The following is a 14,403-nucleotide window of genomic DNA, read 5'->3' as shown; positions in this document are numbered from 1 at the left end:
AACGTGTAAGGACTTGCTACAATTGTGGCAATGTGAGTCATTTTGTTGCGGAGTGCCCGTATGAGAAGAGGGAAGACAATGGTGGCAAGCTCATCCGAAAGGACAAGGCCAAGTCGTTCCCCAACAAGAGAAACTTCACCAAGAAGACTCCTCCCAAGACATTGGTGGTACAAGAAGAGTACAATGAAGATGATGACGATGATGAAGATGGTGAGTCGGTTGCCATGGCCTCAATTGCCATTGCGACAACTCCATGGGTGTCTCTCTTCGACTCACCCAATGAGAGCATCACCACCAAGTGCCTCATGGCTAAAGCCACTCAAAACTACCATCATTAATCATCCTTCTTCGAAGGATAGCATTGATGAACATGAGCGAGCTAATGTGGAGGTGAATGAGTTTGAGGCCTTTATGGGAAAACTTAAGGGTAAATCCAAGAAGCACTTTGTTGCTCTCTTGGAACAACTTGGTGAAGCCAATGACATGATCGAGGCTAATGAAGATACCATCTCTAAGATGGAAGGGCATAGTCGTGACTATGCCGATGAGATATCGGATCTTTCCAATGCTCTTGAGGAAGAGAGTGGTCTTCGTTTGGCTCTTGAGGAGTCACACAACGTTGATCATGCTAAGTTAAAGAAAGATTTTGATCGTGTTCTCATTGCTTCTCGTATGCTAAACTCCGAGAAGGCCGAACTTGAGGTTGATCTTGCTAGACTCAAAGAGGAGTTTGATCTACTTTACAAGGCTCACAAAGTCTTGAAGGGTGCTCATGCTAGCCTCAAAGAGTCTCATGATCAACTTCAAGTAAAGCTAACCAAGGAAAGAGCCACTTTTCCTCGTATGATGTTAATTGAGAATGCAAATGCTACTAACCCGTGTTGTGAGCATGTGCATCTTGTTGAGGAGAACGCTAAGCTAAAGGTTCAACTTGAGAAAGGTCTTGTGTCTTGCATACAAGGCAAGAAGAACCTCAACGACCTCTTGACCAACCAAAAGGGAGTTGTGGCCAAGGAAGGGATTGGGTACGTGCCCGAGTCCAAGAACAAGAAGAAGAATGACAAGGCCAAACGACCTCCTCCTCTCATGCAAACCTTTGTGAAGGAGGGACAGAGTGCTTCCAAGGAGAAGAAGAACAATGTGAAGGGTGGCGGTGTCAAAAAGGGCAATGCCACCCCTTCCATCAAAGCCGACTACTTTAATCCTTCTTATGTGTTATGTCATACTAGTGATGGGCATGTCTATGCCAAATTTGTTGGTTCTCCTCATGAGTACATTGAATGGTCTATTTGGGTTCCAAAGAGCCTTGTTACTAACATTAAAGGACCCATTACAAAATGGGTACCTAAAACCAAGCATTGATCTCTTGTAGGTGTTTGCTTCTGGTGGGGGATCATGGTTGCTCGATAGCGGAGCTACAAATCATATGACCGGAAGCAAGAACTTGGTGGTGGACGTGCACAAGATTCCATCTATACCCACCAATGTCGAGTGGGGCGACGCCTCATCTTCTAAGGTATTGGGACTTGGCAAGGTAGTCGTCTCTCATGATCTCACGATTGAGAAGGTCATGCTTGTTGAGTCCCTTGCATACAATTTACTTTCCGTTCATCAACTTGCAATCATGGGCTTTGCCACTTTATTTGATATTGATATTGTGGCCCTCTTGTGGAGCAAGACTCTTAAAGTAGCCTTTGTTGGGCATGTCGAGAACGGTCTATATGTGATTAACTTCTCGGAGTGGCCCATTAAGACCGCGACATGCCTAATGGCTAAAATTGATGTGGGATGGCTTTGGCATCGCCGTTTAGCCCATGTCAATATGAGATCTTTGCAAAGTCTTCTCAAGGGGGACCATGTCCGTGGACTAACAAATGTTAGTTTTGCTAAAGATCGTGCTTGCAATGCTTGTATCGAAGGAAAGCTACATGAGAAGGCGCACCCTCCCACGACTATCATTTACTCGAAGAGGCCTTTGGAGCTCCTTCACTTGGATCTATTTGGGCCTCCATCCTTCGATAGTATTGGGGGTAGGAAGTATTGCTTGGTGATTGTGGATGACTACTCAAGATACACTTGGGTGTATTTCTTCAAGAGGAAGAGCGAGACCCAACAAACCGTCATTGACTTTGCAAATGAAGCACAACGTCAACACAATGCAAAGATCTTGACAATAAGAAGTGACAATGGCACCGAGTTCAAGAACTACACCTTGGATGAGTTTCTTAGTGATGAGGGGATCAAGCATCAATATTTTGCACCTTACACCCCTCAACAAAACGGTGTTGCAGAGAGGAAGAACCAGACGTTGATGGATGCAGCAAGGACCATGATGGCGGAGTTCAATTCTCCATACAACTTTTGGGCCGAAGCCATCAACACCGCGTGTCATGCATCCAATCGGCTCTACCTCCGCAAGGGCTTGAACAAGACTCCATATGAGATTCTCACCGGTAACAAGCCCAACCTCAAGTACTTTCGGGTGTTCGGGTGTAAGTGTTTCATTCTCAAGAAAGGTGTTCGGTTGTCTAAATTTTAGGCTAGAGCTTATGAGGGCATATTTGTTGGTTATGCTACAAACTCTCATGCTTACCGTGTCCTCAATAAATCCACGGGACTTATTGAGGATACGTGTAACGTGGAGTTTGATGAGAATAACGGCTCCCAAGTGGAGCAAAGTGGCACTTGTGATGCAGGTGATGAAATTCCTCCTCAAGCCATAAGAAGAATGGGTGTTGGTTTTATCCTACCCATTGAGGAACCCCTTGTGGTCGAAGGAGAAGGACAATGCTCCACTCAAGTGGAGCCATCACCAACCCAAGGCCCACACGCTTCCGAAGAACAGCGTGAAGGCCCTCATCCTCAAGAACAAGACCAAGGGCAAGATCATGCTCAAGACGGTGTTGACACACCAAGTGATGCCCAAGGTCAAGTTCTCTCCTCCGAGCAAGTTCAAGAACAAGAACAAGCTCAAGACGACGCTCAAGATGATCAAGTGACCACTCCTCGTCTCACCCCGAGGAGGAATTGGAGCGTCGTGCCACCAAGGTTGCTTCCAAGCTCTCCACCAAGGATCATCTCATGACAAATGTGCTTGGGAGCTTAAGAAAGGGGGTAAGCACTCATAGACAATTAGCAAACTATAGTGAACATCACGCGTTTGTCTCCTGTGTCGAACCCCACAAGGTCTATGAGGTGCTCGAAGATCCGGATTGGCTCAATGCCATGCATGAAGAACTCAACAACTTCGAGCACAACAAAGTGTGGAGATTGGTGCCAAGACCGACCGGGAACCATAATGTCATTGGAACCAAGTGAATATTTAAGAACAAGCAAGATGCCCATGGGATTATCATTCGCAACAAGGCTCGTTTGGTAGCACAAGGCTACTCCCAAGCCGAGGGTATCGACTACGGTGAAACCTTTGCTCCCGTTGCTCATCTTGAATCCATTCGCATGTTGATTGCATATGCTTCTCATCATAACTTGAAGTTACAACAAATGGATGTGAAGAGTGCTTTTCTTAATGGTCCTATTAATGAATTGGTTTATGTCAAGCAACCCCTTGGGTTCGAGGATCCCTACTTTCCCGATCATGTGTATCAACTCGATAAGGCACTCTATGGCCTTAAACAAGCCCCACGTGCGTGGTATGACCACCTTACTGAGTTGTTACAAGACCGTGGTTTTGAAGTTGGGCTAATCGACCCCACTCTTTTTACTAAGAAGGTCAAAGGGGAGTTGTTTGTGTGCCAATTTATATGTTGATGATATTATCTTTGGTTCCCCTAACAAAGCTTTCAATGAGGAATTTGCCGCTCTCATGACCTCAAAGTTCGAGATGTCTTCCATGGGAGAGTTGAAGTTCTTTCTAGGGTTCGAAGTGAAGCAAAGAAGAGAAGGAACCTTCATCAACCAAGCCAAATACACTCAAGACATGCTCAAGAGATTCAAGCTAAGTGATGTCAAGCCGGCTTCCACTCCAATGCCCACCAAGTGCCAACTTGACATTGATCCCAATTGTAAAGCGGTGGATAAAAAGGTATATCGCTCCATGATTGGATCCTTGCTTTACCTTTGTGCATCTAGACCGGATATCATGTTGAGTGTGGGAATTTGTGCATGGTTTCAAGCCGCACCTAAGGAAAGTCACTATGTGGCGGTCAAACGAATGTTTCGATATTTGGCCCATACCCCAAACTTTGGCGTATGGTACTCAAGAGGAGCAAACTTCAAGCTTGTAGGGTATTCGGATTCCGATTGGGCAGGAGAGAAAGTGGATAGGAACTCCACTTCCGGAGGGTGCCAATTCCTTGGTTGCTATTTGGTAAGTTGGTCTTCCAAAAAGCAAAGTTGTGTGTCTCTCTCGTCCACCGAAGCGGAGTATGTAGCGGCCGGTAGTTGTTGTGCACAACTCTTATGGATGAGGCGAACTTTAAAGGATTATGGTGTCATTTGTGACAAAGTGCCTCTTTGGTGTGACAATGAAAGTGCCATCAAGATCTCTCTCAACCCGGTGCAACACTTCAAGACGAAGCATATTGAGATTCGGTATCACTTCATCCGGGATCACATTAGGCGAGGAGAGATCGAGCTCAACTATGTCAACACTCATGATAACCTTGCAGATATTTTCACGAAGCCCTTGGATGAAGCAAGATTTCGCGAGTTAAGTCATGAGCTAAATATCATTGATTCGAGCAATGTGACTTGAACCCTTGCACACCCCACCACACTCAATTTGTTGTCTAGTTTAGATGTAGGCATGGACATAGGGGGAGTGTTGTTCCCTCAATGAACTCTCCCTCCCCCCATTATGCATAAATTGATCAAGTCTGTCACATTAGCCATTGTTGATGGTACTTGTGCTTCAAAGACGAGTTTTGGTCATGGGCCCAAGGTTAAAATCTTCGTGGCGCCATACCTCTTGACTCAAATATAGGTGGCCTCGGCCACCGCCCTCTCTTGAAGAGTTGTGGCTTGGCATCTTGCTGGTGTGTTCTCTCTTCTTCTTGCCTTTTGTTCTCTCTTTTTCGAGCTAAGCCGTGGTGTTTAGTTGCCATGGCGTGCTGGGCGATACTACCGCTGGTGGTGTGCGGCACTACCGCTCATAAGCGGAACTACCGCCCCCAGCACGGTACTACCACTGCGGGACAGGACCAAGGGGTTATATCGGGGCAGGGGGAGGTTTCTTCTCCCCCATACCCATTCGCTTCGCCCCCTCGTTCCTCTTCCTCTCTCCAGCCACGCATCACCACGGGAGGGCTCCGGCGGATCTTAGTCTCCGGGGCGTCCCTTTCCATTTCCTTCGGTGGAGTCGATCCCCACCTCGTTCTCTTGCCATGGATGCCGGTGATGAACATCCTGAGCCTCAAGCTCACCATGTCAACCCCGGGCGTGCAACGTCAAAGCGCTACCGCACCTCTGAGCCAGCAGGTGGTTCCTCTAGCACTCAACCGCCACCAGAAGGCGCATCCGCAAGTGCTCCTCCACCACCTCAACAGTCGAAGAGATCCGCCAACAAGACAAAGGGAAATACTGTGACTGAGATGACTGCCAAGGAGTTTTGGGCTGCAGCCCCTATGAGGCGGACCAAGATCCCACTTTGGTCAACCGCCCGTTCTGGAACCGCTTTCAGTTTGCCATCTATTTTGATGTGACCAAGGCCAAGAAGAATCTCTATGTTCATTTTCGCTCCATCGACATTGATGCCATGGAGAAGGACCCTGAGTACTTTGGCGAAGCCCTTCATATGTGTTATCAGCTGAACATTCTCGGGATCATGCAGTTCAACAAGGATTTCGATGCAAATTTGGTGGCTCAATTCTTTGCTACCGTTCATCTTGGAACTGATGCCGACAGGACTCTGACTTGGATGACCAATGGCAAGTTGCTTTCTATCAAGTGGAAGGCCTTCATGGAGTTACTTGATGTGGAAGATAACGAGCTTGGGACTCTAGTAGGCTTCCGCCCTCACCGCAATGCTACATCCACTCACAAGCAAGCCCTTTGGCCCTACTGCACTGTGAAGGTTCACCCAGTGACCAAGAAGGAAACCAACGAGCTATCTACGCATCTGGAAATTCTTCATCGTGTCTTCCGTGAGACTCTCTTCCCTCGCATCGGGAATCTGGATATGGTCCAATCCTATCTCGTGGACATGCTTCTTTTCTGCCAGCATGAGAAGGAAGCAAACACTGGAGAGAGCCTGGACATTTCTCATGTTATGTGGTCTGAGCTTCTCTTTGCCGTTTCTGAGCGTAAGTGCTCGATATATGGTCCATTCATCATGAGGCTCATTGAGAAGGCCTGGGCACGTGTCTATCCCAGAGTGATGTTGGAAACTGGAGACTTGGTTTCTCATGAGATCAAGCGTCTGAGGAAGAAGGACAATTGGGGCACCCCAGCGCCTAAACCCGGGGGTCCATCTACTGCTGCTGCTGCCATGGAGGCTAAGGGTGAGGCTGCAACTGATGATCACGAGGAGGACTTTGGGCCCGCTAGTGCAGAACCTTCTTGGGTAAAGAAGCTTAAACGCAAGATGAAGAAGCTTTTCTGCATGGAGTCTCATGGTCAGTACATGACTCATGTGGCTGAGAAGCAGGCCAGGGTGCGCCACGAGGAGCTCATGCGTCACCTGGGTGCGACCGTTGCCAGCGGTTCTGAGGGACAGATCACTGAAGAGGAGGAATGGATTCACCAGCATTGCCCTTGGACCGATTCAGACGCCGAGCAGTTTCCGACCAAGGATGGAGATGCAGACGATCACGCTGACATGTGATGTTCGAGATCCTCAGCTTGCCATCACCTAGAGTCGTAGCGTCGCTCTTTGCCCTTATGGTGTTTAGATGCCAAAGGGGGAGAGAGTTTAGGGATTTGTGTTGTTGCCGTGTTGCGAGTGTGTCTTTGTGTCTTGTGTTTTCTCGTGTGTTTTCTCGTTGTCTTTGTTTGGTTTGGTTTGGTGCCTGTGAGTCCTAAGTTCTAGACATATGGTGTGAGACATATGCTCCCTATCGCTACCTTATTACTTATGTCTATTCAGTACTGTAGTATCTTATGAGTTGCATGCTTATCCTGTTTTATACCCTACTCTCATATATCCAGTATTAGAATTGTTGGACTATAAAATATAGGGGGGTGTTGATCCGAATGTGTGTGTCTTGCATTCCAAAGGCTCCACTAACTAGGTGCACACATTCAGGGGGAGCCCGTCTATATTTTGTAGTTCTAAGTATCCTTACTTTTATATCTTTTCTTTGTGCAAATCCCTAGTTGTCATCAATCCACCAAACAGGGGGAGATTTTTGAGGCATATCTCTCTCGATGTGGTTTTGGTGATTGATGACAATGTGTTTGCAGACTAATCGTATGCTTTGAGCATTTCAGATATTCATCCTTGGCACGAGACGATTTCTTCCCCTCGGAGTGTCATTCAAGACGGTGTAGCTCTTTCGTTTCTCTTTCGGTGGACTAGTTACGTAGAGGGCACCATACTATCAAGAGGGGGTCCGCTGTGGTATTGCTTGGGTGGAATCAACACGTACACATCCGCTTCTCACCCTCCGAGCCCTTCCGCTTTGATGGAGAGATCTTTTCTCTACTTGTGTGTCTTGTCTGGGTCCCAGCGGTAGTACCGTGCTACCCAGCGGTAGTACCGCTGAGGGGTCACAAGCGGCAGTACCGCTCCGCAGCGGTAGTACCGCCGGTGACTCCGCATCTGTACTACCGCTGGCTTGTCAGGTTCCTACTGCCTCGACTCGAGGGCTCTTTTTCTCGTGTCGGGTTTTGCAGCACTAGTTGCGGCAGTAGAGGCGGTAGTACCGCTTCTCAGCGGTAGTACTGCCCCTACCACCGCGGTAGTACCACTCTGGGTCCAGGTCCCTCCCTCTCTCCTTTGCGCGGCAGTGCCGCTAGGTGGATCGGCAGTACCGCTGGCTCAGCGGTAGTACCGCCCAACCAAGCGGTACTACCGCCCTCTGCGGGGCTGTTTAGTGGGGCAACGGTTGGATTGTTTCCCCCACTATAAAAGGGGGTCCCCTTCTTCCCTGTTGACCCACCTCTTCCCTCTCAAGCTCCATTAATGCTCCAAGCTCCATTTTCGCCCGATCTATCTCTCTAGCCAATCAAACTTGTTGATTTGCTCGGGAGTGGTTGAGAAGGCCCCGATCTACACTTCCACCAAGACATTTTCGTTTCCCCCACCTATCCCTAGTGGATCTTGTTACTCTTGGGTGTTTGAGCACCCTAGACGGTTGAGGTCACCACGGAGCCATAGTCCATTGTGGTGAAGCTTCGTGGTATTGTTGGGAGCCTCCGATTAAGTTGTGGAGATTGCCCCAACCTTGTTTGTAAAGGTCCGGTCACGGCCTTCATGGGCACCAATAGTGGAATCACGGCATCTCGCATTGTGTGAGGGCGTGAGGAGAATATGGTGGCCCTAGTGGCTTCTTGGGGAGCATTGTGCCTCCACACCACTCTAACGGAGACGTACTTCCCCTCAAAAGGAAGGAACTTCGGTAACACATCCTCGTCTTCACCGGATCCACTCTTGGTTATTTCTTACCTTTACTTGTGCTAGCTCTTTAGTGTTACTTCTCTTGCTTGCTTGTTTGTTTGTTGTTATTGCATCATATAGGTTGCTCACCTAGTTGCACATCTAGACAACCTACTTTGATGCAAAGTTTAATTTGGTAAAGAAAAGTTAAAAATTGTTAGTTGCCTATTCACCCCCCCCCTCTAGTCAACCATATCGATCCTTTCACATTTAGTAACATAATCAACAGCAACCAAGATATGTGTATACCTATTAGAGGAAGGAAAAGGTCCCATATAATCAAATCCCCAAACATCAAATGGTTCCACAGCAAGTGAATAATTCATAGGAATTTCTTGACGCTTACCGATATTACCTATTCTTTGACATTCATCACAAGATAAGATGAACTTACGGGCATCCTTGAAGAGAGTAGGCCAATAAAATCCAGATTGCAATACCTTGTGAGCAGTTCTATCTCCAGCATGATGTCCTCCATAAGCTTCGGAGTGATATTTCCGTAGGATTTATCCCTGTTCATGCTCGGGTACACAACGTCTAATAATACCATCTACTCCTTTATAAATATGTGGGTCATCCCAAAAGTAATGTCTTAAATCATAGAAGAATTTTTTTTCTTATGTTGGTATGTAAAGCTAGGTGGTAAACAGTTAGCAACAATGTAATTCGCATAATCAGCATACCAAGGAGTATTATGCGCAACATTTATTGCAGCTAACTGCTCATCAAGAAAACTATCATCAATAGGTAGTGGGTCATCAGGAAAATTTTCAAGCCTAGACAAATTATCAGCTACTTGGTTCTCAGCTCCTTTTCTATCAATGATATGTAAATCAAATTCTTGTAACAATAGAACCCATCGAGTGAGTCTAGGTTTGGAGTCTTTCTTTTCCATAAGATATTTAATAGTAGCATGGTCTATGTGAACAGTTACTTTGGAATCAACAATATAAGGTCTAAATTTATCACAAGCAAACACAATTGCTAAGAATTCTTTTTCAGTAGTAGCATAATTTCTTTGAGCATTGTCTAGAGTTTTACTAGCATAATGAATAACATTCAGTTTCTTATCAACTCTTTGTCCTAGAACAGCACCAACAGCGTAATCACTAGCATCACACATAATTTCAAAAGGCAAGTTCCAATCAGGTGGTTGGACAATAGGTGCAGAAATTAAGGCTTCTGAACAATCATCATCAAAGATAAAAGGGATATCCTTTTGCAAAAGATTCATAAGAGGCCTAGAAATTTTAGAAAAGTCTTTGATAAATCTCCTATAGAAACCAGCATGACCTAAGAAACTACGAATACCTTTTATATCTTTATGATATGGCATTTTCTCAATTGCATCAACCTTAGCTTGGTCCACTTCAATACCTCTTTCAGAAATTTTATGACCCAAGACAATGCCTTCATTAACCATAAAGTTGCACTTCTCTCAGTTCAAGACAAGATTTGTTTGTTCACATCTCTACAAAACTCAATCAAGATTGCTTAAACAATCATCAAAAGACTTCCCATAAACAGAGAAATCATCCATGAAAACCTCAACAATCTTTTCACAAAAGTCAGAGAGTATAGCAGCCGTACATCTTTGGAAGGTAGCAGGTGCATTACATAAACTGAAAGGCATACGTCTATAAGCATAGGTTCCAAAGGGACAAGTAAAAGTGGTCTTTTCTTGATCAGGTTGAAAAACAGGTATTTGTGAAAAACCAGAATATCCATCAAGGAAGCAAAAGTGTGTGTGCTTAGATAATCTTTCAAGCCTTTGATCAATAAAAGGCAGTGGGTAATGATCTTTTCTAGTTTCTTTGTTTAATTTTCTAAAATTAATTACCATTTTATAGCCTCTAAAAATCCTTTGAGGAATAAGTTCATTCTTATCATTAGGAACAACAGTTATACCTCCTTTCTTAGGGACACAATGAACAGGACTTACCCATCTACTATCAGCTATAGGATAGATTATACCTGCTTTCAGAAGCTTTAAGATTTCCGTTCTTACACTTCCTTCATCTTCGGATTTAACCGACATTGGTGATCAACAACGGTTTTAGCATCAGGCTCCATATTAATTTTGTGCTGACATAGAGTGGGACTAATGCCCTTTAAATCATCAAGAGTATATCCAATAGCAGCTCGGTGCTTCCTTAGAACTTTCAATTATCTTTCTTCTTCATGTTCTGAAAGGTTAGCACTAATAATAACAGGATATATCTTCTTTTCATCAACATAAGAATATTTCAAAGTGTCTCGCAATTGTTTTAATTCAAACACAGGATCATCTTTAGGTGGAGGAGGACCTCCTAGAGTTTCAATAGGCAAGTTGTGTTTAAGCAGAGGACGTTGTTCAAAGAAAATCTTATCTATTTCATTTCTTTCATCCATATGAAAATCATTTTCATGGTCTAGCAAGTATTGTTCTAAGGATCAGTAGGTGGTACAGTAATAGAAGCAAGACCAATTAATTCATCCTTACTAGGCAATTCTTTTTCATGAAGCTTTCTACTAAAGTTGGAAAAAATAAACTCATGAGACTCATCACCAAAACTAACACCGACTGTTTGTTTCTTGCAATCTATCTTAGCATTAACGATGTTCAAGAAAGGTCTACCAAAGATAATGGGACAAAATTCATCTTGTGGGGAACCAAGAACAAGAAAATAAGTAGGGTATTTTATTTTCCCACAGAAGACTTCAACATCTCTAACAATCCCAATTGGTGATGTAGTGTCTCTATTAGCAAGTTTAATAGTAACATCTATGTCTTCTATCTTTGCGGGTGCTTTGTCTTTCATAATTTATTGATATAAGCTATAAGGAATAGCACTCACACTAGCACCTATGTCACATAAACCATCATAACAGTGATCTCCTATTTTAAATGAGATGGCGAGCATGCCAACAACAGGTATATGTTTATCCTTTTTATCAGGTTTGGAAATTCTAGCAGCTTCTTCACAGAAGTAAATAACATGCCCATCCATATCTTCTTCCAAGAGATCTTTAACCATAACAATACTAGGTTCAACTTTAATTTGTTCATCAGGTTTAGGTGTTCTAATATAGCTTTTGTTAAGCACGGTTGAAACTTTAGCATGTTCCTTTATCCTAACAGGGAAAGGTGGTTTCTCAATATAAGCAGAAGGAACAATTGGATCAACATTATAAAGTATAGTTTCTTCTTTAACTGGTACCGGTTCTTTGATTTCTTCTTTAATATGTGGGTGATATTTAAACCACTTCTCTTTAGGGAGTTCAACATGAGTAGCAAATGATTCACAAAAGGAGGCTACTATCTCAGAGTAAAGTCCATATTTACTACTAAACTTTTAAAAAGCATTGGTATCCATAAATTTAACACAATCATATTTAAGTTCAATACCTGACTCTTTACCTTCGTCGAGTTCCCAATCTTCAGAGTTGTGTTTAATTCTTTCCAAAAGATCCCACCGGAATTCAATAGTCTTCTTTATAAAAGAACCAGCACAAGAAGTATCAAGCATGGTTTGATCATTATGAGAAAGCCAAGCATAAAAATTATGGATAATAATTTCTCTTGTTGGCTCATGATTGGGGCATGAATATAACATTAACTTAAGCCTCCCCCAAGCTAGAGCAATACTTTCTCCTTCACGAGGCCAAAAATTATATATATAATTCTGATCATGATGAACTAGATGCATAGGATAAAATTGTTGGTGGAACTCCAATTTCAATCGATTCCAATTCCAAGATCCAATATCATCGCATAGCCTATACCATGTCAATGCTTTTCCATTCAAAGATAAAGGGAAAACCTTTTTCATAACTTCATCCCTGGGTAAACCTGCAAGTTTAAACAATCCAGAAATTTGTTATACATATATAATCCATAAATTTGTTCTACATACATCAAGTGCATATCAGGATGTTCGATTCCCACATAAGGATTAGCTATCAGTTGTTCTATCATACCCGAAGGAATTTCATATTCAATATTTTCAGTAGGTGCAGTAGGTTGAGGGGTAGCTAATTGTGGTTCCGGACGAGGTGAAGATACCCCAAAGAAACCCCTCAAAGGATTGTTTTCCAGAGTGATAAGTGACAATAAATTTCAGCACACTATATAAATGTTTCCTTACCAAATCCACTTACCAAAGGCGCTTCACTCCCCGACAACAGCGCCAGAAAATAGCCTTGATGACCCACAAGTATAGGGGATCAATTGTAGCTCTTTTCGATAAGTAAGAGTGTTGAACCCAACGAGGAGCAGAAGGAACTGACAAGTGGTTTTCATCAAGGTAATGTCTGCAAGTGCTGAAATTGTAAGTAGCAGAGTAGTTTGATAGCAAGATAAATTGTAACAAGCAAGTAACGATAGTAGTAGCAAAACTACAGAAAGGTAGCCCAATCCTTTTGAGGCAAAGGACCAGCCAAAATGGTCTCGCATGATAAGCAAAAGTGTTCTTGAGGGTACACGGGAATTTCATCTAGTCACTTTCATCAGGTTGGTTCGATTTGTGTTCGCTACTTTGATAATTTGATATGTGGGTGGACCGGTGCTTAGGTGATGTTCTTACGTGAACAAACCTCCTACTTATGATTACCCCTCCCGCAAGAATCCGCAACTACGAGACAAGTATTAAGATAAATTCAAACCATAGCATTAAACTTTTGGATCCAATCGGTCCCTTACGGAATAGCGCATAAACTGGGGTTTAAGCTTCTGTCACTCTCGCAACCCATCATCTAATTGCTACTCCATAATGCATTCCCTTAGGCCCAAATATTGTGAAGTGTCATGTAGTCGACGTTCACATGATACCACGAAGGGAATCACAACATACATACTATCAAAATATCGAACACATATCAAGTTCACATGATTACTTGCAACATGATTTGTCCCATGACCTCAATAACAAAAGTAACTACTCACATATGATAAACATGCTCATGATCAGAGGAGTATTAAATAGCATATTGGATCTGAACATATAATATTCCACCAAATAAACCATATAGTAATAAACTACAAGATGTAATCAACACTACTAGTCACCCACAAGCACCAAGCTATAGTTCCGGTAACAAGACTGAATACAAGAGATGAACTAGGGTTTGAGATGAGATGGTGCTGTTGAAGATGTTGATGGAGATTGCCCTCCCCAAGATGGGAGAGTTGTTGGTGATGATAATGATGACGATGATTTCCCCCTCCAGGAGGGAAGTTCCCTCGGCAGAATCGCTCCGCCGGAGGGCAAAAGTGCTCCTGCCCAAGTTCCGCCTCGAGGCGGCGTCGCTCCATCCCGAAATTCCTCTCCTTATTTTTTTTCTAGGTCAAAATGACTTATATACAATAAGATGGGCACTGGAGGTGGGCCTAGGTGAGCACAACCCACCAAGGCGCGCCTGGGCTCCCTGACGCGCCCAGATGGGTTGTGCCCACCTGGTGGGCCCCCTTTGATAGTTATTTGCTCCAATAATTATTAAATATTCCATAAAAATCTTCATGAAGTTTCAGCTCATTTGGAGTTGTGCAGAATAGGTAGCCTGACATACCTTTTTTAGGTCCAGATTTCCAGCTGCCGGAATTCTCCCTCTTTGTGTATACTTTGCATATTATGAGAGAAAAGGCATTAGAATTACTCCAAAAAGCATGATTATGGATAAAAACATTATAAATAACAGTAAGAAAACATGATGCAAAATGGACGTATCAGAGTCTTGTACTCATCAAGCATCGTTCGTGCCATCTCAATAAGGGTTCTGTTCTTGCGCTCCACGATGCCATTTTGCTGAGGTGTGTATGGAGCAGAGAACTCATGTGTGATAACCAATGTATCAAGATAAGTGTCGAGGCC

This window comes from Triticum urartu, chromosome 3A (genome assembly GCF_056163025.1).
Source record: "Triticum urartu cultivar PI428250 chromosome 3A, HENAU_Tu73, whole genome shotgun sequence".
NCBI lineage: Eukaryota > Viridiplantae > Streptophyta > Magnoliopsida > Poales > Poaceae > Triticum > Triticum urartu.
Note: the sequence above shows the minus strand (reverse complement) of the source record.